The sequence below is a fragment of the Rhinatrema bivittatum genome, chromosome 1 (assembly GCF_901001135.1).
Source record: "Rhinatrema bivittatum chromosome 1, aRhiBiv1.1, whole genome shotgun sequence".
In the NCBI taxonomy this organism is placed as follows: domain Eukaryota; kingdom Metazoa; phylum Chordata; class Amphibia; order Gymnophiona; family Rhinatrematidae; genus Rhinatrema; species Rhinatrema bivittatum.
In genome coordinates, this window is record NC_042615.1 from 47,977,647 (window position 1) to 48,000,807 (window position 23,161).

At 43.9% G+C, this 23,161-nt stretch overlaps 1 long non-coding RNA gene across 1 annotated transcript in view; it reads left to right on the forward strand.

Annotated features, from left to right (window-relative positions):
- LOC115092258 overlaps positions 1 to 23,161 on the forward strand; it is a 78,980-nt gene that overhangs the window by 14,189 nt on the left and 41,630 nt on the right. The window contains exon 2 of the long non-coding RNA XR_003856969.1: positions 11,014 to 11,152. This is a non-coding gene — a long non-coding RNA (uncharacterized LOC115092258). The remainder of the gene's footprint in view (positions 1 to 11,013; positions 11,153 to 23,161) is intronic.

The window sequence follows — 23,161 nt, forward strand, 5'->3', positions numbered from 1 at the left end:
CTAGCTATCCTTTTCCTTACATTCTTAACCATGTGCTGACCTTTAACAAAACCAGTCTGATACTTTGACCTCAGATTTGTGACCAGCCCATTAATTCTCGCTGCCAAAAACAGCAGCTAAAATCTCAACATCCACATTCATTAAGGAAATTGGATGCTAGGAACTTACTTTAGACAAATCTGTATTTTTTTTGGTAACACTACTATTGGTGACTGATTCATCCCTAGAGAAAAAGATTCTTGCCTTAGTAACTCATTTTAAATGTTTGTCATTGACTCCAGCATTTGGAATTTTAATATCTTATAAAAATCCATCCCTAAACTGTCTAATCTCAAAGCTTTCCATAAATTCCCTATATTATACTAACAATTTCTGAGTCTATTATTGGCCTGTTCAACCTGTCCAAGTGATCTTCCTTAAGTCTGGTCTCCGCGTCTCAGAAAGATATAGTTGCGATGGAGAAGATACAGAGAAGGGCGACCAAAATGATAAAGGGGATGGAACAGCTCCCCTATGAGGAAAGACTAAAGAGGTTAGGGCTTTTCAGCTTGGAGAAGAGATGGCTGAGGGGGGGATATGATAGAGGTCTTTAAAATCATGAGAGATCTTGAATGAGTAGATGTGAATCGGTTATTTACACTTTCGGATAATAGAAGGACTAGGGGACATTCCACGAAGTTAGCAAGTAGCACATTTAAGACTAATCAGAGAAAATTCTTTTTCACTCAACGCACAATTAAGCTCTGGAATTTGTTGCCAGAGGATGTGGTTAGTGCAGTTAGTGTAGCTGGGTTTAAAAATGGTTTGGATAAGTTCTTGGAGGAGAAGTCAATAACTGCTATTAATCAAATTGACTTTGGGAATGGCCTCTGCTGTTACTGGCATCAGTAGCATGGGATCTTCTTAATGTTTGGGTAATGGCCAGGTTCTTGTAGCCTGGTTTGGCCTCTGTTGGAAACAAGATCCTGGGCTTGATGGATCCTTAATCTGACCCAGCATGGCAATTTCTTATGTTCTGGCATCCATTCTGATTTTAACCTGGTATGCTCCTTATCTGTTAAGTGTGTTTCCTATAAAAATACACATGTATCTTCAAACATTTAAATATTCTCGGCAATTACTTCCATTTGATCAGAGAGTAAATACCATCCACGTTTAAAGTGGAAAGGTCCACGCTGATCATTGTACATTATATTAATGTTTAAGATATATTTGTGACTTGGGCTAGCCTAATCACAAAAACTTTATCCAGTGGTCCTGAATGTTCCCCAGCCTAAACCTTCAGGTTTCCCTAACTCTCTCGTTTATCTTTGTTTTTTTATGAGTATTTCCCTTTGATATTTTATAATTCAAAAATCATACCAGTTATGCTACCCTCACGCACTTGCAGACATACACCCATCCATGCCCATAACCGCATGCATACCCCTCCCGCTCCAAGGGACTATATATCCCAGCCTCATATACTCCTTTTCCTACTAGGGCGTGCCAAACTGGAATTTCCTATTGAATAGCTGAAAGTATATAACAAATAAGTATCTTGCCCATTTACATACAGTATCTCATAACTGAGTGGCATGCAGCAACCAGAAAGCATACAGAGTGTGCACAGAACAATTCCTGCATTGGAAAAAATGTATATAATGATATAATCATAAACATAATAAACAGCGAACTAGCAAGGTTATGTCCATGGTTGCACACTGCAAGTGTTAGACAACCTTGAACAAGAACAACTGTGGCTGCTCAGCAGCCTTCTTGGAATCACAAAGGTTGTCCATTAGTTCACAGCAGCTGCAGATCCTACCCACAACAAATCTTAGCTCGAAACGTGGATTCATCGTAGACTGTAGCCGTTGTCGTTTGCTTGGTTTGTATTTATACTGCACGAGCTTCAGCCTTACGGGCAATCTCAAATTTTCTGTGGCCTGAGTAGAAAAACACATCATTAACATCGTGCACATTTCTGATAAATTTATTGTTACCTTAGTACTAGCAAGGTGGGAAAGGTCCCTGTCTTTAAAGCTCATCTTCTTCCCCAATTGCCCCAGTGCAGACAGAGCAAAAAGAAAACATAACCCATGTTCTCCTGACTTGCCTGGAGAAAACTGGGAAAGATCCACAGTCAGTTCAGCTGCTGAGTGATGATAAAAATATTCAGAACAATATTTTGAAAGTTAACACAACAATTTGTAGTCTGTGTATTTTAAGTTTTAAAATTTGCTGTAGCATCAACACAATCATAACTTTGTCATGTCAGTACTATTCGTTCTTATTTCCATTGCTTCTTAGATTTGTCAGAATCCACCTTGCCTTTTCATTGGGAGTGAGGAAAGACGCCTGAATCAATTCAGAGCAGATTGGAGCCAGTTCCTTCCTCTGCACTGCAACATGTGCAGAGTAATCGCTGATCAGGAGAATTTTATTACCTTGATATCCCACCATCGTTGCCTTGCAATATGCTCTGAAAAGCATGATTTTAGCTGCCCAGTTAAGAATTTGTGCAACTACTGATCTGGGCTGACCTTCCTTCTCACGTCTTCTACTGGTTCTGCGGGCTCGCAGGTCTTCAGACACGTTTAGACTCCGTCTTTCTGGCAGCCATTTTTCAATGAATGCGTACAACTCCTGCTCCTTCACCAGTTACAGCAGACCAATGACTCTAATCTTCCAGTGTCCATGGTTTTCTTGATCTTCAATCCTCATGAGCTTTTCTGCATTCGCCTTTTGCAATTCTGTAATCTGCTGATTAACTCCTTCAGATGGGTCCCCCCTGCACTGAGATTCTCTGATTGGCCACTTCTGTTCTCCTGGTATGAATTTCAAACTCTTCCTTTATTTTTATCATCACAGATTGCAATTTATTTAATCTGGTCATCGAGAGCCGCTAACACACTCTTAGATGTTTGTTGTAATATGTTCTTGGACCCAATTGCTGCCATTTTCAAATCTCCTGCTTTTATTTTATCACATATGCTGTATGGTCCACGGGTCTTAGTGGCCATATCCTTGCTCCAGTTAGCTTAGCTAAAGTTTGTTGTCTTCATATGTACAATGGTCACACTCTTAGCAGCTTGTTTACCCAATTAAATATTATAGATTGTGGAGAATTCCATAGAAGCTTCACCCCCTGGGTCTGTTCCAATGCAGCACATTACAGAAATCTCTGTCTCTATAATATATATATGCACGGTCTGTTTGTGACTGCAAAGGATTTTTAACTAGACACAAAATTTTAAATTGCAAAACACCAAATGAAAAAAAGGTAGGATCTCAAGAATCGTCAGCCTTCTTCCAAGAAAGTATCCTGTCCAAGCCCATCTCTGATTTAAAAAAAAAAAAAAAAAAAAAAAGTGTATTGTGTGAACAGTTTGCCTTTGTGTATTTATTCTCCTGGGCCAGTTCCTGTCATGACTCTGTTCAAAGCTTGAACCAGCTCCTGCCATGTCTCCACAGCAGGCTGAGCTAGTTCCTGCTACGTTTTTCAAAGCCCAGCCGGCTCCTGCCATGTCTCCACAGCAGGCCGAGCCGTCTCCTGCCGCAACACCAAGCCAATCCGGTTCCTGCCAAGACTGCAGCAGGCTGAGCCAGTTCCTGGCCCGACTCCAACCCAAGCCACTTGGAGGTTGGTCCTGCAGCTTTCGGCCCAGCCGATCGCTTCAAGTGCGGTCCTGTGACCTTCAGCCCAGCTGTCAGCTTCAGTGAATCCAGACCCAGTACCTCTGGTACCCTCTGCTTTCGGACTTTGTCCCAGACCCTCTTGCACTGCAAACTCCGCTTCTTCATTCCATCCCAAGCAGCCCCAAATTTGTCAGTAAACACCCATTATGCCTGTGCCTAGGCCAGCATGCATTTAGGGGCAACAGGCTGGCTAAAATTTGCTGCCTTCCAGCTCTGCTGAATCTCATTCAGCAGAGAACAGCCTTCTGCTACCCTGTAAGGGACCCTTACAAGAGATGGAAAGTTGACAGCACCAAAAATGCCTAGGGACAGCAAAATACTAAATCTGTCCCTGAATTCCAGGCCTTGCAAGCCTGCAGACTCCACTTCTGGATACCACTCCAAGCCTAGCAGCTCTGCAGACTCCACTTCCAGGTTCTGAATCTTATCCAGGCATTCTGCTCCAATCCAGGCACTGTGCTCCGGGTGGGCTCCATCCAACCACTCTACTCTGAGTGGACTCCTCCGGTCGAGGCACTCCACTCTGTGTGAGCTCTGACTCTGCTTCATGCCTTTTGCTCCAGCTGGACTTTAACACTGTTTCAGGCATTTCACTCCAGTTGGATTCTGATCCTGTTCCAAGCCTTGGTCCAGATGCCCTAAATCTCCCTTGCATTTGGGATCTGGGAGGAGTAGGCACTCTGTGGGGCATCTGGAAGCATTCCCTTTTAGATGCGGGATACTGTAATGATCCTGACCATTATGCAGCCCTCCTGCTGGCAGGGACCCTCAGTGGACTGCAGTCTGAGCTACACAGGCTTGCCTCGAAGGCACATGACTCAGCAGTGCCATACCCTAAAAGTTTGCCTTAATTACAACTCACCACCTCATCTTGGAATTTTTCTACTCATGCTGTGGTCTCACTAGCTCCTTAGCTCACTAGCTCCTTGGTTTAGTTCCTGTGTGGCCTTCCAGTGGCCCTCCTGAATTAAGAAAGGAATGGAGAATAAAACAGAGAACATCATAATGCCTCTGTATCGCTCCATGGTGTGACCTCATCCTGAGTATTGTGTGCAGTTCTGGTCACATCTAAAAAAAAAAAAGACACAGCAGAATTAGAAAAGATGCAGAGAAGGGTAGCCAAAATGATAAAGGGGATGGAATGATTCCCCTATGAGGAAAGGTTAAAGAAGTTAGGGTTCTTCCATTTGGAGAAGAAACAGCTGAGGGGAGATATGATAGAGGTCTGTAAAATAATGAGTGGAGTGGAACAGGTAAACACAAATGAGTTGTTTACTCTTTCGAAAAGTACAAAGACTAAGGGCAGTCAATGAAGTTACTACATTTAAGACAAATAGGAGAAAACCTTTTTTACTCAATGCATAATTCAATTCTGGAATTCATTGCTGGAGGATGTGGTGAAAGCTGTTAGTATAGCTGGGTTTATAAAAGCTTTAGATAAGTTCCTGGAAGAAAAGTCCATAAATCATTATTAAGGCGGACTTGGGGAAATCCACTGCTTGTCCCTGGGATAAGCAGCATGGGATCTAGCAACCTTTTGGATTGGCCACTGTTGAATGAAAACAGGATACTGGGCTATTGATGGACCTTTGGTCTGACCCAGTATGGCAAATTGTATGTTCTTATGTCTTCCCTGGTTCCTTCCTGTGGCCTTCTTGCCTGATTACTGGCCTTGTTTGTCTGGTCCCTACTTTGACTTGTACTCTGTTTCTGTTAGGTCCTGTCCTTGTCTTGCCCTGTGCTTTGTGTTGTCTTGCCTGCTTGTTTCTCTGTTCTGCTAGTGCATTCCTTGCCCCTTGTTTTTTGGATACCTTCCAGTACCCAGTAGCCTGCCCAGTATCTTTCGCTGTCCTCCTGTGTTCCAGTACACCTCCAGTTAAGTCCTTCCAACCACCAGAACCTGCGGGCTCGATCCAAGGGGGAGGTGTCTGGTCAGGCAGAAGATCCTGCTTTGCCCTGTCTATCAGGCCGATACAGAAAAACGCGCGGGAGAGCCGTCGAGCGCAGGCCACTCTCCTGGGCGCGCGATTCAGGAGGGCGGCCTATGTAAATTAGGGCCCGCGGTAAAAGGAGGTGCTAGGGACACTGGCGCGTCCCTAGCTCCTCCTTTTTGACAGGAGCGGCAGCTGTCAGCGGGTTTGACAGCCGACGCTCAATTTTTCCGGCGTCTGTTCTCGAGCCCGCTGACAGCCATGGGTTCGGAAAACGGACGCTGGCAAAATTGAGCGTCCGTCTTCCGACCCATGGGCAGATTTTTAATTTTTTTTTTTTTAATTTTTACTTTTTTTTTTTACTTTTGGGGCCTCCGACTTAATATCGCTATGATATTAAGTTGGAGGGTGTACAGAAAAGCAGTTTTTTCTGCTTTTCTGTACATTTCCCCGGTGCCGGCCGAAATTAACACCAGCCTTTGGCAGGCGTTAATTTCTGAAAGTAAAATGTGCGGCTTGGCTGCACATTTTACTTTCTGTATCGCGCCGGAATAACTAATAGCGCCCGCAACATGCATTTGCATGTTGCGGGCGCTATTAGTTTCGGGAGGTTTGGCCGCGAGTTTTCAACGAGCTATTACCCCTTACTGTATAAGGGGTAAAGCTAGCGCGTTGAAAACGCACATCCAAACCCGGGCTAACAGTGCGCTCCACCGGAGCACACTGTACAGTATCGGCCTGTATGAGTCTTGTGCTGTTCCCGCTCTGGGATTACTTATAACCTGCCTGGTGTACCCCTGCCCTGGGGCCTACCTATATTGACCTGCAGAGCCATGACATAAACTTTCACAAAAACAGGCCATAGACCCATAGCAAACTGGCCCCTACACAAGTTATTGAGTTTAAACAGATGGTGATTGAATTCTGATGGAAAGGGCAACAAAATGAGATGTAAATGTAGGTGGGTAAGGAATGGTATCTGACTAGGCTAGAGGTACCTCAACCTTTCTCGGTGTTGGAATACATCCAGAAATGTGTATACGTTTTCTTTCCATGAAGTTCACAGGTGGCTTTGTTTTGTTTTAATTTTACTAGTCTTTCTCTAATTTTCATGTTGGTTCTGCAATGGTACCCACAACAGTGGTACCGTTGTATGCTGATTTGGTGTTCTCGAACAAAGATCTGTCGGAGATAGAACCTGGTCCAAAGACATCCAGTTACATGTGATTTTAGACATTTTGGTAGCTCCATATTAGGAGCTACCAACCAGAAAAGAGATCTGGGTGTCATAGTGGATAATATTCTGAAATCGTCGGCTCAGTTTGCTGCAGCAGTCACAAAAGCAAATAGAATGTTAGGAATTAATTATTAGGAAAAGAAAGAAGAATAAAACAGAGAAAGTCATAATGCCTCGGGATCACTCCTTGGTGAAACCGCACCTTGAATACTGTGTGCAATTCTAGTCGCCACATCTCAAAATAGATACGGTTGCACTAGAAAAAGTACAGAGAAGGGCAACCAAAATGATAAAGGGGATAGAACTGCTTCCCTATGAGGAAAGGTTAAAGAGGTTAAAGCTGTTCAGTTTGGAGAAAAGACGGCTGAGTGGGGATATGATAGAGGTGTTTAAAATAATGAAAGGTCTAGAACAGGTTAATGTGAATCAATTATTTACTCTTTCGCAAAGTAGAAAGACTAGGGTGCACTCCATGAAGTTAGCATGTAGCACATTTAAAATAAATTGAAGACAATTCTGTTTTGGGTCCTAGATCCTTGCTCATTCCCAACTCTTTTTTTTTCTTTTTTGATCCAATACATTTTATAATTATTTTTTCAAATCTTGTTTATTGAGGTTACTCATCAACTAGTCATGCTATATACATAGCAGTGTGATGCCGACATGGAGGATGGAATCACACTGAAAGGAGCAGCTAAATAGGTTAATAGGGTACAGCAGGCACGGACAATGTTTATGAAAACCATCTTAGAAGTGCAGTCCAGATGTATTCTTTTTATCAAAAAAGGTGGAAGGAAGGCCACATGTCTGCCAGCATGATTAAAAGGCAAGGTTGGAGAAGATATTTTAGCCATAAAAATTTCCTTCAAAAATTGAAAGAAGGATCTGTCTGAAGAAAATAAGAAAAAGCATAAGCATTGTCAAGTTAAATGTAAAACACTGATAAGAACATAAGATATGCCATACCGGGTCATACCAAGGATTCATTAAGTCCAGTATCCTGTTTCCAACAGTGGCCAATCAAAGTCATAAATACCTGGAAATTACTCATAATTAAAGAGATCCCATGCTACTAATGCCAGCAACAAGCAGTGGCTATTCCCTATTGATTAATAGCAGTTTATTAACTTCTCCAGGAATTTATCCAAACCTTTTTTAAGCCCAGATACACTAACTGCCTTAACCACATCCTCTGGCAATGAATTCCAGAGCTGAACTGTACATTGAGTGAAGTTACTTGCTAACTTCATGGAGTGCCCCCTAGTTCTTGAATTATCTGAAAGAGTAAATAACTGATTCACATTTACCCATTCAAGTCCTTTCATGATTTTGTAGACCTCTATCATATCCTCCCTCAGCCATCCCTTCTCCAAGCTAATCTCTTTAACCTTTCCTCATAGGGGAGCTGTTCCATGCCCTTTATCATTTTGGGAGTCCTTCACTGTAATTTTTCTCTGATAAGAGGCTAAGAGAGAATTTGAAAACAAACTGACTATAGAGGCAAAAACTCATAATAAAAACTTTTAAAAATATATCCAAAGCAGGATGCCTGCAAGAGTCGGTGGGACTGTTCGATTATCACAGGGTTAAAGGGTACTTAGGGAATTTAAGGCCATTGTCGAAAGACTCTTTGCTTCAGTATTTACTAATGAGGATGTTACAGAGATACCCTTTCCATTAACATTTTTCAAGGGTGATGATTCAGATGAACTGAACCAAACTGGTGAACCTGGAAGATGTAAGAGGCCAGACTGACAAACTGAAGAGTAGCAAATTGCCTGGACCAGATGGTATACACCCCAAGGTTTTGAAAGAACTCAAAACTGAAATTTCAGATCTAGTACTAGTTATTTGTAACCTATCATTAAAATCATCCATTGTACTTGAAGATTGGAGGATGGCCAACGTAACCTCGATATTTAAAAATGGCTCCACGGGTGATCTGGAAAACTATAAACCAGTGAGCCTGACTTCAATGCTGGGAAAAATTATGGAAACTATTCTAAAGAACAAAACCATAATTCTGCTGCTTTTAAGTAGAGAAGACCAGTCTGTTGATGTCATTAAATGATACATTTTCCAAACCTTAGTTGAGATATATGTGTCCTACTATATATAAGGTATTATATGAGTGTATTGACTGACTCTGCAGAAGTGGATTTTCAGTTGCCTGAAGTTATGCACGTACTTTCACAACGTCCTTAAGAACATAAGATGTGCCAGGCTGAGTCAGACCAGAGGTCCATCAAGCCCAGTACCCAGTCTACAACAGTGGCCAATCCAGATCATGAGTACCCAGCAGGATCCCAGAGAATAGATCCATTCCTTGTTGCTCGCTAAACTTATCTATATACTACTAGACTCGACCACATTCTCTGACAAAAAGTTCATCAGTTTGTGTTTTCTGGAAAAAATGCTTTCTTAAATGCATTTTAAATCTGCTACCAGTTAGTTTGATAGTGTTCCCTAGTCTTAATATTATTAAAAGAGTAAATAACCCTTCCCTATATATTTGTTCCACTCCACTCGTGATTTTTTAAACCGCTATCATATTCCCTCTTAATTGTCTTTTCTCCAAGCTGAAGAGCTCTAACCTGTTTAGCATTTCTTCATAAAAAAGCCAGTCCATCCTCTTTATCATTTATTTATTTCTTTATTTTAGTTGCATTTTTCAGCACCTTTTCTAGTTCTGTTTTATCTTTCTTTAGATGGGGCAACCAGGACTGCAAACAACACTCAAGGTGTGGTTGGACCATGGCTCGATGCCGAGGCAATATGACATTACTAGTACTAAAAGCCCATCCAAGGACAGGGAAATACTGTGACATGTAGGAGGTGCATAATTGAGATGTGTGGTAATAGACTGCACACTGAGCTCAGGTGTACTATGTGGTGGTACAGAGTGAATTGTCTATTCAGAGAGAGAGAGGGGGACAAAGCAGGAGAATACAGCCAGAGAGGAGGGTGGAGCTCAATTTCCATATATGGTAATAGAGTGTGGATTGGACAACACAGAGAGAATTGGGTGGAGTTGAAGAGAACAGGGAAAGAGAAGGGCGGAGCTCAATTCCCATACAGAGAGAAGGGGCTAAGTGGAGCGTGCAGAAGGGCAGAGCCAGTTTGCATACCAGCTTTGAAGGTGCAGGACAACTTTCCTCTTTTATCATCTGATTTTCAATTTTATTATCTTACTCTCAGCCTTATTAAAAGTAAGTATTCCTGGGGGTTGAGGGTTCAGGTGCATATTGGGTGCATGGTTGGAAACTACACAAACTTCATTTTTAAGGATGTACGCACTTAGTAGGCTTGCCACTAATGTGTGTACTTTGCGCTGCCGTTCAATACCTGTTGAGTATACGTGCATGCTTTTAGCCACGGAAAAAGCTTATCTTCAAAGACTATGGGCCGGATTTTAAAAGCCCTACGTTTGTTAAGTGTGTAAGTCCCGGGGCTTGCAAAAAGGGGCAGTCCGGGGGTGGGGTGTGGGTGGGGCGGGGCGGGCCAGGGGCAGGGCCAGAGGCCTCTGACATAGCCAGAGGCAGGCGCAAAAGGTAAGATAAAGGTCAGGGGGGGGGGTTAGGGGAAGAGGTGGGAAGGTCAGGCTAGTGGAAAGGGAATGGGGGAAGGTAACGCGGCTTGGCGCGCGCAAGGAGGTGCACAATTGTGCACCTCCTTGCGCGCGCCGACCCCCGATTTTATAACATGCATGCGCCTGCATGTGTGCGCACCAAGTAGCGTGCGCAGCTTTTAAAATCTACCCCTAGGCATCTTATGTTTGAAAATTGGCTGGGTTTGTGCAGGCTGAAAAGTATGCGTGGCACACTGAAGTTACACCTATTTAAAATGTACTCTTAAATGTATAACATTATATTTTAAAACATTGGATGGAGTCAAGATTATTCTAGACAAACATGGGCATGTATTATCTTCAGATGAGACTGGAAGGATTGTTTGAAAATCCCACTATTCTTGCATACATATAGGTCCTTATGTCTCACAAAGATTTTGGTGCAGACCCTGCGCTATTTTGGATATCCTTTTCTTGTCTGCCTCTACTCTGTCTATATCTTTCAGAGTTACAATGCTGGTTTCCCCTATGACCCATACAGAAGCATTATCACCTCCTTTTTTTTTTTTTTTTTTACTGCTTACACTTCTTCCTAGGTATCCTAACATTCGTCTGGCTTTGACCACTTCCAAGTTGCACTGTTTCACTACCTTCAGATCTCGGGCCTAGGCTTAGCCTACACTGCCCAGCTACCACTGCATGGGTATAAGATCACAAGCAAAATACACTGCCAAGGTATGTGTCTGATTGCATGCTAGTAGGGAGCAGAGTTTAATGCAATAAGAAATTCTTTGATGCATATTTTCATTTTAACTATAATCTGCTCATATTTTCAAGAGGAGGTTAATTTATAGCTGGGTGAAATATAAAAGGTGGTCTATTCTGATTAGTCAGTTTGTGGTATGTTGCATGATTTGTATGATGTCAATACCGCCTGGTTATCAACCTAATATCGATGAGTAGAGGGTGGCTGAATATTTCAGACAGCAGCCTCATGTTTGAGAATTGTTTAGATTATTATGTCTTGGCAGTAAGGAATGGGAAGGGGGCTGCGTGTTGGATTAAGTATATTATTGGTAAGAACTAAACAGAAGATGAGAATGTTTGGAATAGCCCCACCAGTAGAGGTGGCAGAGACAGGCTTGGGCGTGATATGGGGGCCTATGCACCAATCATTTTTTGCATAGATGCAAAATAGGAATAACCTTTTAGTACATCTGACCTGTAGAGGGCAGTAGTAGCGATAGGGTTGAGAGGTGGGGTATAAGACATGGGAGAAGGGGGTGGAGCTGGGGTTGGTTTAAATATAACAATTTATACATTCATCTACACAAAATTGCAGAGAACCAAAAAGGATGACAACTAGACAGACTTAGTTGGCCAGCTGGCCTTATCTGCAATCATCTACTATATTACTATGTATCCTAGGGCCATGTTCAAGTAGCCCTGTTAGTCCTGGAGAAAGCTGGATTCTTGCAGAATATGATACATTTTAGTAGCTCAACATAAAATATAACTAAAGATGTTGTGGTGTTTGAGCTTTTGAGATCACATAAGTCTTTTCATTGGATGTCTACTTTGTTATCTGCTGCAGGGTACTGAATATGACCAGTATTCTGCTTTTTAGAAATGCTTTTTATTTCAGCAGTAGAGGGATGAACATCTTTAAAAGGGACCCTATTTGGTCTCAAAAGCTCATACATGACAACATCTTGATCGGTCCGGTACAAGGTATCACGTACGGCAAAGAATCTTATTTTTGACAGAGAGAGACATTACAAATATAATTATTGTTCTTAGTTTCAGCTTGCAGCCTAAAGCACGGATGAAGAAAACCTGGTATATGAGCAGTGAGGGTAAAGCTCAGCAGGTTCACCCACACACATCATTTAAACATTGCAACCTACGGTACATTAAAACTTTGAATACTCCAACACCCAAATGTCCATGCTTAAGGCAGAAGTAATAATAATTAGCAGTAACTACTAGGATATTTTGAAGTGTTTACATCAGGGATGGGGTTTAAAAAAAAAAAAATGCTCACTATGCAAGGGCATGAGAAGAAGAAAGGTTGTTAGCTAATGGATTCTTGTGATTGCATCTTGCCAGCTGTAGCTGAAATATCGTAACTGGTACCTTTGAGCTTTACTCTTTCCAGAATCCGTGGAGCCATCCAATAAGGATGTGTGGCAATGTTTGGCAGATCCACAGCTGTCTATGGCCAATCTAGTGAGGCTCCATTGACTTGAATGGAGCCCCTCCCGGCTGCAGCAGTTCCATGTCACGCTGAGGAACGCTGCAGCTCTTTACTGCTCACGGTTTTTTTTTAATTTTTTTATTGCATCCTCTGAAAGGCTCCAGCCAGAGCAGAAATGGACAAGTCTGCTCTGACTTGCTTCTGATTTCAGCCTCCATCCCCACATCCTAGTGGATATTGTGACCCAAAAGTCTGCATCATCATGTTTTCCCTTTCTGTATGTTTGCCACGGTAAATGCTCCTTCAAGGACCGAAAATGCAGATCCCACCACCGAGCAGCGTCCAGGAAGGGGAAGCCAAGGAGGAATCGGCCGTGCGAGAGGTCCTTTTTTACTGATTGCTGCCAATGATTATAAAAATATGCTGCAAACAAAAAGCAATGCAAAAGAGAAACAGTAATGCTTTTATCTTGCTGATCAAAAAATTGATAAGATCTTTTATTGTGTACAACTTTTTCCTTGGTGAAAGGCAAGCCTCGGTATTGATCAGACCGTAGAGATGACAGGGCTTTGTCCGCTCCAGCTCCCCCTGATTGTGGTTAATTCGACATGACTCAAAAACACGTGTGATGGTGCAGGAGAGAAGCTGGAGGCAGCTGCTTCCCCCCACCCTGCCCAACTGCTTCCAAAGAGCAGCCTAAGGGGCCTAATCCGTAAACACTGACCAGCAGCCACAACGAAGCAGGGGGCTCTCCTCCTCTGCTGGGCACCAGTAATTAGTTAATCTACCGTTTGCAAAATGTAGTGAGAATGTCATTAGTCTGCTTTTGCAAAAATGCATGTTTACGCGGTGTCTGTGTGGCTTTTGCAGTCCTAATTTCTAGAGAAGTGCAGGGCTTGAATTGTCATGTATGCTTATAGACTCAAGGATGCTCTTCAGAGAGAGCTCTAGTCTGATTTCTGTGCTTTTGTGTGGATGATAAGGGAGACTGTTTGCTGCTGCTTTTTATTTATTTATATTTTTTATTGCCTTTCCACCCGGTTCCCCATTATCAGGGCACGAGGTGTCACTTAGTGGTAACCTCCCTTGGCAAGAGCAGGCTGGGCTCAGAACAGATGGGCGGTGCAGGATATTCTGCCTGGCCAGCCATCTCCCCCCATGAGTTGAGCTCTCAGGTTCTGGTGGCTGGTAGGACTTGGTAGGAGGTACAGGCACAAGAACAGGGCATGAAGAGGACTCCCACTGAGGCAGAGCCGGGCTGCAGGATACTGAAAGGTCTTCACGGAAAACAAGAAACAGGGAGTGCACCGCCGGATAGACAGGCAGATAGACAAAAGAGAACAAGAACAAGAGCCGAAAAACAGCAAATTACAAAACAAGAACACAAACAGCCATACGTGTTCCTCTCAGACAAGAATAACAGTATAGAGAGAATTCTCTGACTTTCTCTCCTACACATTTGGTAAAGTGGTAACTAAAGTAGGTATGCATGAATGGAGAATATTCAAGCAGTTTTATTGGCACACTTAGTACAGGGTACACTAGGAAAAATGCTATCACGTTTTAAAAGCGTGATGGTTCTGTAGGGGGATACCTGATGTTTGACCTCTGGAGGCAACACAATATGAATATTGACCTCAGAGGGGACACAGACAGTAAGAGATGGATGCTGGCAAGTATATTCCAGCCAAGAAACACTATCTCAGCAGAGAGAAACAAGAACTTTGATCAGCCTAAACGATGCTACTCAGTTTCTCAAGATCAGCTTGTTAACTAGAAGCTCTTTTCCAAATAAAAGGTAAACGGCCAAGGCAGCAACTCAGAAACCAACTTAACCTCACGGAGCAGAAAACAAAACACAGCCTGTCCAAGGACAATTCATCGGCCAGGAGCTCTATAGTCCATTAAGTCAAAGCTGTACTTAGCTTTTATATCCGACAGGTCATTCCTATGTTGGATATAATGACTTAATGGATTAGAGCACTCACATTTGTTTGTCTTAGGTTTGGACATAATATACATACTTGTAAAAGTTAAAAGGAACGATTTTCAAGTTAAAAGGAACGATTTTGCAATAAAAAAAAAAGTTTAAAAAATAATAAAATGGACCTAAGAGCCATTCAGCTGTCACATCAGATTACAGCTGTTGCTACGTCGGTCCTTCAAATATAATAAGACATCTTTACCTTAGTGCCCATCATATTTGTTGAATTAGATGACCAGAATTCCATTTATTTTGTTTTGTTTACTTAATATTATTTAAACCGCTCTCTTCAAAAAATGAATGCACAGGCCAATGATTCGGCATACTCTCTGTTGCGCGTTCCGTCCGTGCTCGGCCCATGCCCGGGCCTGCTCACCTCACTAACTCCTTCACGGCTCCCAGGTCGTCTTCCCCTGCAGCAGCAGCAGCGAGTGTAGCCAGGCCTCGGCATCCCACAGCGGCAGTCGCCAGGCCTTCCACCTCCGGCCAGTCCTCACAGCAGGGTTTGGCGTCCTCCGTGGTGTCAGCTCTGCCCCTAAGCGCGCGTGCGCGCGGACCTCCCGGTCCCTTAAAGAGCCAGGAGCAGATCCCAGTTCTGCAGCGCGCCCTGATTGAACGCTCCTCAAAAGGAAGTGCCTGCCTGCACTTCCTTGCCTTGGAAATAGAGTCGATCACGTTGTGATATCAAGTTTGCCTCTGCGTTTCCAGTCTCGTTTCAGTCCTGTTCCACCATCCTTCTGTTCCAGCGTCTCCCCAGGTAGTACCTCTTGGACTGTCTTCTCAGTACTGACCTCTGCTTGTTCCTGACTACGTTTGATCGGCGCCTGCATTTGACCTTTGCCTGTTTCCTTGACCACGTCTGCACACTGCCTGGAACCGACCTCTGCCTGATCACTGAGCATGTCTGACCGCTGCCTGGAACCTGACCCCTGCTTTGGCTGACTACCCAGGGACTGACCATTGGAACTTGACCCCTGCTTTGGCTGACTATGCTATCTTGACTTTGGCCTTGATCTTTGCCTTACATTCAGAGACTCTTTTCTGGCCTACTCTAGTACCCCGGGCTCCAAGCCTGAACATCGACCGCGCACCCTTGATAGTGGTGGGACACACCTCTGAACTTTCTCTCAAGGAGATCCTGCGAGGCCCACCTAAGACCAGGCGGCCCGGGTAACCAAGGGCGCAACCCAAGGGAACCCCGGGTTGCTAGTGGGTGAAGCTCCAGTTAGCCTCTGTCTCCTCCTGTGCTCCGCCTCCTGGTGGCAGGCTCTCTCTGGGTCTGACCAGGGAGCCTACCAATCCTGCACTAGGCCAAGGGTCCACCTCCCGGCCCAACACTCTCATGCCTTCTTCAGGGGTGTTTCATAAAATCTTCACAAATGGCCACCCTCAGCTCAAAAAATGATGGAAAGCATCATAATCTCTAAAAATGGCAGAAAGTGTATTGATCTCTAACAAAAAATTTTTAGAATTGTGATTAAAGTTAAATGTTTTATTCAGTAAAGAAAAATTAAAAAAAAGTAGTAGTTTTCACTTATGGGAAACAGTACATGACATGAGTCTGAGTGCTCAGGTTTATGATGCTGGTTGATTTACTTCTGGGGGAATTCTGCGCACAAAAACTGAAAATTCTGCAAACCTTATGTTGGTCAAAATGATACAATTTACATGACAGTGTTTAAGTAATTATATTTTAAATTAATACAGAAAAAAGTTATTACTTAAAGATGCAGAATTTTAAATATTTTGAGTAGAATTTCCCTAGAAATTCACTGTAAGAGTTCCCTTCCACTCGCTCTCCCTACTCCCCTGGCCACTTTGCCCTCTCAAACCCCAACTCCTCCACCTGCCAGTATCTCCCCCCTCCACCTCTAGGCTCAACCCCTTCCACTCTATCGCCAGTCCCAGATTTTGACCCCATTCTCAGTACTGCCCCTCACACATATGCTCCCTCTCTCTAGTACACATACACACACCCTCATACAGGCTCCCTCACGCTCTCACACACACACATCCCCTCATACAGGGCCCTCTCTCTTGTATACACACTCACACAAGCTCCCTTTTGTCTCTCACTCATACACCCTCACACAGGCTCCCTATGTCTCTCTCTCACACAGCCCTTTACAGAGGCTCTGTCTCACACATACACAATCCCTTCACACAGGCTAGCACCCTCAAATACACACTATCCCTTTTTCATGCACACTAGCAACCAATCTCTCACACACATACACACTCCTTCACAATCTCCTCATATAGGCTCCCTCTCTGAAACCCACACTCAAGCATCCCCTCCCCCTTACCTCCCATGCTCTCTCTCACACCCTCCTGCTTTCTCTCACCCTCCCCTCCCCCACACTCCTCCCCTCATATAGGCTCCCTCTCTGAAACCCACACTCAAGCATCCCCCCACCCCCCTCTTACCAACCAAGCTGTCTCTCACCCTCCCCTCCCCACACCCCTCCCCTCTCTCACACACATTCTCTCACCGGCATCCCCCTCCCCTCATATAGGCTCCCTCTCTCTGAAACCCACACTCTTACCTCCCATGCTCTCACATCCCTTCCCACCCCCCTTACCCCCATGCTCTCTCTTCCTCCCCACCCCCCCTTACCAACCATGCTCTCTCTCACACATTCTCTCTCACCAGCATCCTCCCCACTCACCTCCCTTACCTCCCATGCTCTCTCTCACCTCCCCTCCCCTCTCTGACACACATTCTCTTTCAACGGCATGGGAGTGCCATTCGCGGCACATGGGGGCCTTCCATTTTTGCCATGAGTGGAGCACACTCTGTGGCACACGGGGGCCTTCCCTTTTCGCCGCAAACGGTGCACCAGGCATTCATCTTCGCCGCAAATGGAGCTTGTCCCACGACACATGCAGGACACGCTCCGTTCGGGGCATGCCAGGGTCTCCTCTGCTATTTTCTGTGCAGAATTTGGCAATTCTGCGCAGGGGGGGAATTCTGCGCAAATTCTGCACTCTGCAGTAACGCAGAATTCCCCCAGAACTAAAGATTACACCATTGTAGATTACACTATTGTAGCACATTTTTTATATGGAATGCAGCAGCAGCTGACCTTCATAGTGAATCTGGTTATTTGCACTTCCATTAATTAATAAAAACCTTTTTTTAGACAAATTTTTAATTGATTTTTATTTTGTTATGTTTTTTTGATTGTATTATTGTTTGTTGTTTTCTGCAGTGAATGAACATTGTTAGAATTCCAGGTAATAAGAATTGTTAAAAAAATATATGGATTTAATGTAGGCATTATTGAAAGAGTGGGAAATCAAATTCCAATAAATACGATTATCAAGTGCATCGGATCTTTATTGCAAGTAAACGCTGAAGGATGCTAACAATTGAATTTAATGCCCCTGATAAAGAGTCTTTTGAAACACTAGGCTAATGTTGGGACATGTAAAGAGTGAGATATTTCAAGGTTGTTTCTACACTATGAGATTGTCTTGTTGGAGCAATTTTTTTTTCACTTTGGCAAGCTTGAGATTCATTTGACATTGAATATTTTCAATTTTGTCTTAAGATAAGTACTCGTGTTGATTTACATTGCACTGCAGTTGAAAATTAAAAAAAAAAAAAGTGGGACGGAATGTTTCAGAGACCAATGCTTATAATACTGCTGGTATAGGGCCTGATATTCAACAGTACTTACTTGCGTAAAAGTGGGTTTTACACGGGTAGAGGGCATTTACCCATAGAAGTGAGCTTTTGAAAATTGATACAATATATGCCATAGAATTGTCCATAGGATTTACCCGCATACGTGCACTTTGTGTGTAAAAGGTTTTTGAAAATTGCTATGATAGTATGTTACATTTACATGCACAACTCCTTTGAAAATTCATCTGATAGTGACTATGGTAATTTATACATTGTCTCTTTATTTAATAATTGCAGAGCATCTTCAGTTATAGGAGATTTTTTTGTATTTCAACTATTATAAACCGCAAGAACATAAAGCAGCAAAAATTAAAAAAAATCATCACAAAAACATGTCTCACCCCCACTATATATATGATCTGAACAGAATCTGAAATAGCCACAGCTTGCTAAGTTGGTCACAAATTATTCCCTATAAAATCGTCCAGTGCCTGAAACCATCATCACTGCAGCAACAATCTCCATCTGGCAAAGGTAGCCGCTGCTTCGGGGTTTAGCCATGAAGTGCAGGGGTTATGCCCTCTCACAGTCTTTACCAGTCCTGGCTGTCGATTCTTCATCCTGGGGTGACAGGGTGACAGGGTAGGCTGAACCTCCAAGACCCAGGGCACAGGCGGGAAAACCTCTTCTCTCCGTGTGATGGTAGTGCTGCTCAATCCTAAGTGCAGAATAAGAGAACTGGCCATGCTGGCTGGGTGTTCCAGAATGACTTCACTGAATGTCTTCTAATTTAATCTTTTGGCACATCCTCATCCATAAACTGGGTCCTAAGATGAGCTTACCCTCCAGGGCTTGGACTGAGAAGTATCACAGCTGGCCAAGGGGCGACTCTTAAACAGTACCTGAGGTCCAGGGCTGCAATGGTCCTCTTCCTCCACCCGTACTCCTCTTTCTTTCCTGGGGGGGAAAGACTCCAGAGAGGGTCTCCAGATATTCCAATCTCTTATTCCACAGTCTCCAGCGCAAAAATCTCCACTTCCAAAACCAAGGCGAGCAAAGTCTCACAGAAAAATCTCCCACAAATGAACCTTCCAGCTGCGAGTCTCCACTCGGCCACCGTCCACGGGCTGTGAGAGATGGTGCTAGCAGGTTCTCCCTACGCCTGGCCCTCCCGGTGAAAGGTTTCCCCCCTGACTCCAGACTTTCAAAAATCCGCAGGAACAAAACTCCAACCTGGAGTAAAAACCTAGCCGGACAGGAGGTTTGCTAAAAGGGGTTAAGTCTCCCACCTGTTCTTGGGATCCAAACAAGGAGACCTGGTACTGGGAATAGGCTGAGCTGCTCAATCCAGGTTGTTCAGGGAGTGGTCTCCCCCCCCCCCCCCCCCAACTCACACACCCCTCCCCCCCTCCTATATCCTAACCTAGGACTTGAGCTACGGTCATATAGTGGTGATCCGTTAGGGGACTCTATACACACACACATATATATATATATTAACGTGTGTAGAAAATCATTTCCACTCCACTCCTAAAGAGACAACTTTAACTCAGCTCTTACTTCACAATCCATGTCCTTCCTGCAGTGTCCTTTCTTTCTGTACATCTTTGACAATGCTTGTTAAGAAGCTCAGCATTCAGTTCTCACAGATCCATAAATGTTTTCCTGTATCTTTACAGTACTCGGGAATAAACTCAGCACTTAACACTCACAGTTCAATAAATGCTGCAGTTTATTCTCTCTGTATCCTCACAGTGCTCAGGGAGAAACTCAGCATTCGGCAGCCGCAGTTCAATAAACCCTGCGGTTCTCTCGCCGTGTTTTTGCCGTGTTCAGGAGTAAACTCGGCATTTAGTATTCGCAGTTCAGGAACCCCTGCAGTTTTCTCTTTCTCCGTGCCTTTGCAATGTTCAAGAAACAGCTTAGGTTTCATTCAGCGCAGTTCAGAGGGTGTAGAGAAAAGCAGTTTTTTTCTGCTTCTCCGTGTACTTTCCCCGGTGCTGGCCGAAACTAAAATTTGCTTTCTGTATCGCGCGGGAATGACCAATAGGCTCATCAACATGCATTTGCATGTTGCGGGTGCTATTAGTTTTTTTTTGGGGGGGGAGGGGGTTGGCCACATGTTTTCGACGCACTATTGCCCCTTACTGTATAAGGGGTAAAAACAGCGCGTCGAAAACACGCGGCCAAATGCGGGCTAAAAGTGCGCTCCGCCGGCTCGCACTTTACTGTATCGGCTCGTAAATTAGAGCCTCTACCCTCCCTCGGTGCCCCCCTCCCCCCACAACACATAATCACATGCAGGGGCAGCTCAAGGCAATCTGCTGCCTGCGTGAGGGATGAAATGACGCCCCCCCTCCCCCTCCTCTCTCAAGGTGCGATGCAGGTGAACTCACCAAGAGGGCTGGGGGGGGGGGGGGACGACCACTTGGAGTCTGGCTCTTTTGAGGATTTGTAATGCTGAATAAGATCAGGGGGAGGGCGGCCAGGGGTCAGTGTTCCCAGAGGAGTGGCAGATAGCGTGGAGAGTACTGGAAGCCAATAGTAACAGGTGGGAGAGAGAAAAAGAAAAAAAAAAAAAAGGATAAAGTGCGTAGCTTGCTGGGCAGACTGGATGGGCTGTTTGGTCATCTTCTGCCGTCATTTCTAATATTTCTAGGGAACTGATAAACCTACTACGCTCCTGGGAACCCCATCACCTCTACCCTTCCCCAGCATCTGCCCCCCCCCCCCCCCCGGAGATGTGGGAGACTGGTGAATGATGGGAGTGGGTGTGTGGCACCTTCTTAGGGCAGGTGCCAGGGTTTTAGATGTCCTAGGGGAAACCTATAGCCTTTTATCCCTCATCCCTCCCCACACAATTAAAAATTATGCATTTTTTCCCATTTTAAAGTTTATTAACCGCTTCCCCAGCCTAAAAAGGGAGATTTTATGTGGAAAAGGAAGATTGAAAGTACAATCTTCTGAAGTAAAGATATCACTTACAATAACGTGTATTTTCATGCACAGCAAAAAAGACGCTTGGATCCCTATCATTTTAGGCTTATCATAAAGTGCACTGGGTGTGAATTTGGCCCACGGAAAACCATAAATAAACTGAAGTACAATACAGTAAACCTTTCATACCATAATTGCCAGCACTCAAACAGTAACAACCCTATCTATGAAAAAGCAACACTGCAAATATTACACCAGGCTCTAATCACCAATATACCTCCTAGTAGGAAAACAGAACAAGCCCAGGCCATTGTAAATCCCTACACAGAAACTACATGCTAGCAAAATGTCTGACCTCAGTTACACAAGCAGAACACAGACAGACTCTTACCAAATACCAAATAAGGAGACCATAAAATATAAACAGAAAGGTGCAGACAAAAACTGAGCTGGAAATCGTAAGAAGCTAGAAGCTGGATACAGTGCAAATCATGAAATATAAACCATCAATAATACCAATAAAAAGAATATCAAATCAGCTGATGATTAGAACATCCAATAATTAAAAACACACAAAAATGTTTTTAAAAATTACAAAACTCCAATAAAATATTTAAAAATAGCATACACATCACATCCAATAATTAAAACTAATAAGAACAAAAAAAAATCCCCTGTTCTCCATACCTGGCAACTTTAGATTTCCAGTCACACTGAGATTGTTGTAAATTGGAGGAGGGAACGCAAACTTTAACCTCTTTCTTTCTCACAGACACACATATAGGCACTCAGTCTCTCACACATAGGCAGAGGCACTCACGCACACAGGCATTCTCATGCATACACAAAGGTACTGTCTCACAGTCTCTTGCAAATACAGAGGCACTGTCTCACACACACATACAGGCACTCTCACACATACAGGCAGTCTCTCTCTCTCACACACACACACAAGCTAGACCTTTCTCACTTCTTCGGCAACCATAAGCCCATAAGGGCTTTTTGTTCAGCCGTCGGCTGCAGGAGAAATGTTACTGGCTGCAGGGGAAATACCGGCGGCCCAGCAGGGCCTCTTCTTGTACGCGGGGGGGTCTTCCTATATCCCATTGCTGGCAGGGAGTGGGAACCCCACTAGCATGTCATTGTTCTGTGTTGCCATAGGATCTTCCTAGTGCCGGCGGGGAGTGGGACATCACCAGCACATCATCCCATGGTGCTGCTGGGTCTTCTGCCGGCCGAGTGTGGGAAGCTCACAGACGTTAGAATTTAAAAGAATGAGAATTAAAATGAGTGAGGCATCCGCCACAGGGTTTTGGGGGTTTTTTTTTTTAGAGGTGTGGGAGACACTTGCTGCCACTCCCAAAATTTTGCCGCCTGAGGCAGCTGCTTCACTCTGCCTCATTATGGAACTGCCCCTGGTCACATGGATTCCAATGTCAGCAGCAAAAGTTGCTGGGAATTCTAGTTTTGTCTAGTTCTGAGAATCCACCTTACATCCCATCTGTAGCCATCTTTCTTGTATATAGGGGGCCGTACACCTGATCACAATGTGCAAAACTAAAAAAGACAATTACACTGGCCCAGGCAGTACTTTTAGAAACTCGGTGCTGAGTCTTCATAGCTATTGACACTTGAGGGTAATCTGGTAACTGCTTGAATAGATTTAAAACAATTTGCCCATGGACTTTACATCAATATTCAAAGGGAAAGTATTCACATCATTTTTCTCTGAAACTTATTACACCTGCAAATGTGTGAGCACCGTTTCTTTTTCCAAGGAAAACTACACGTACACTTTTGAAAATACAAAAGTGTGTGTGTAAGTGCAAATTCCTCTTCCAGCAGATAAAGGTAGGCCATTTTTGTTACCAGCACTCCTGAGGTAAATAAAAACATCAAAACATGGGTCTGTGTTGGGTGAAGGGTGAATTTGCTGGCTTGTGAAGCCAGTGAATTCACCTTTAGGAGTTACCACCTAGGAGTTGCACCCAGGAA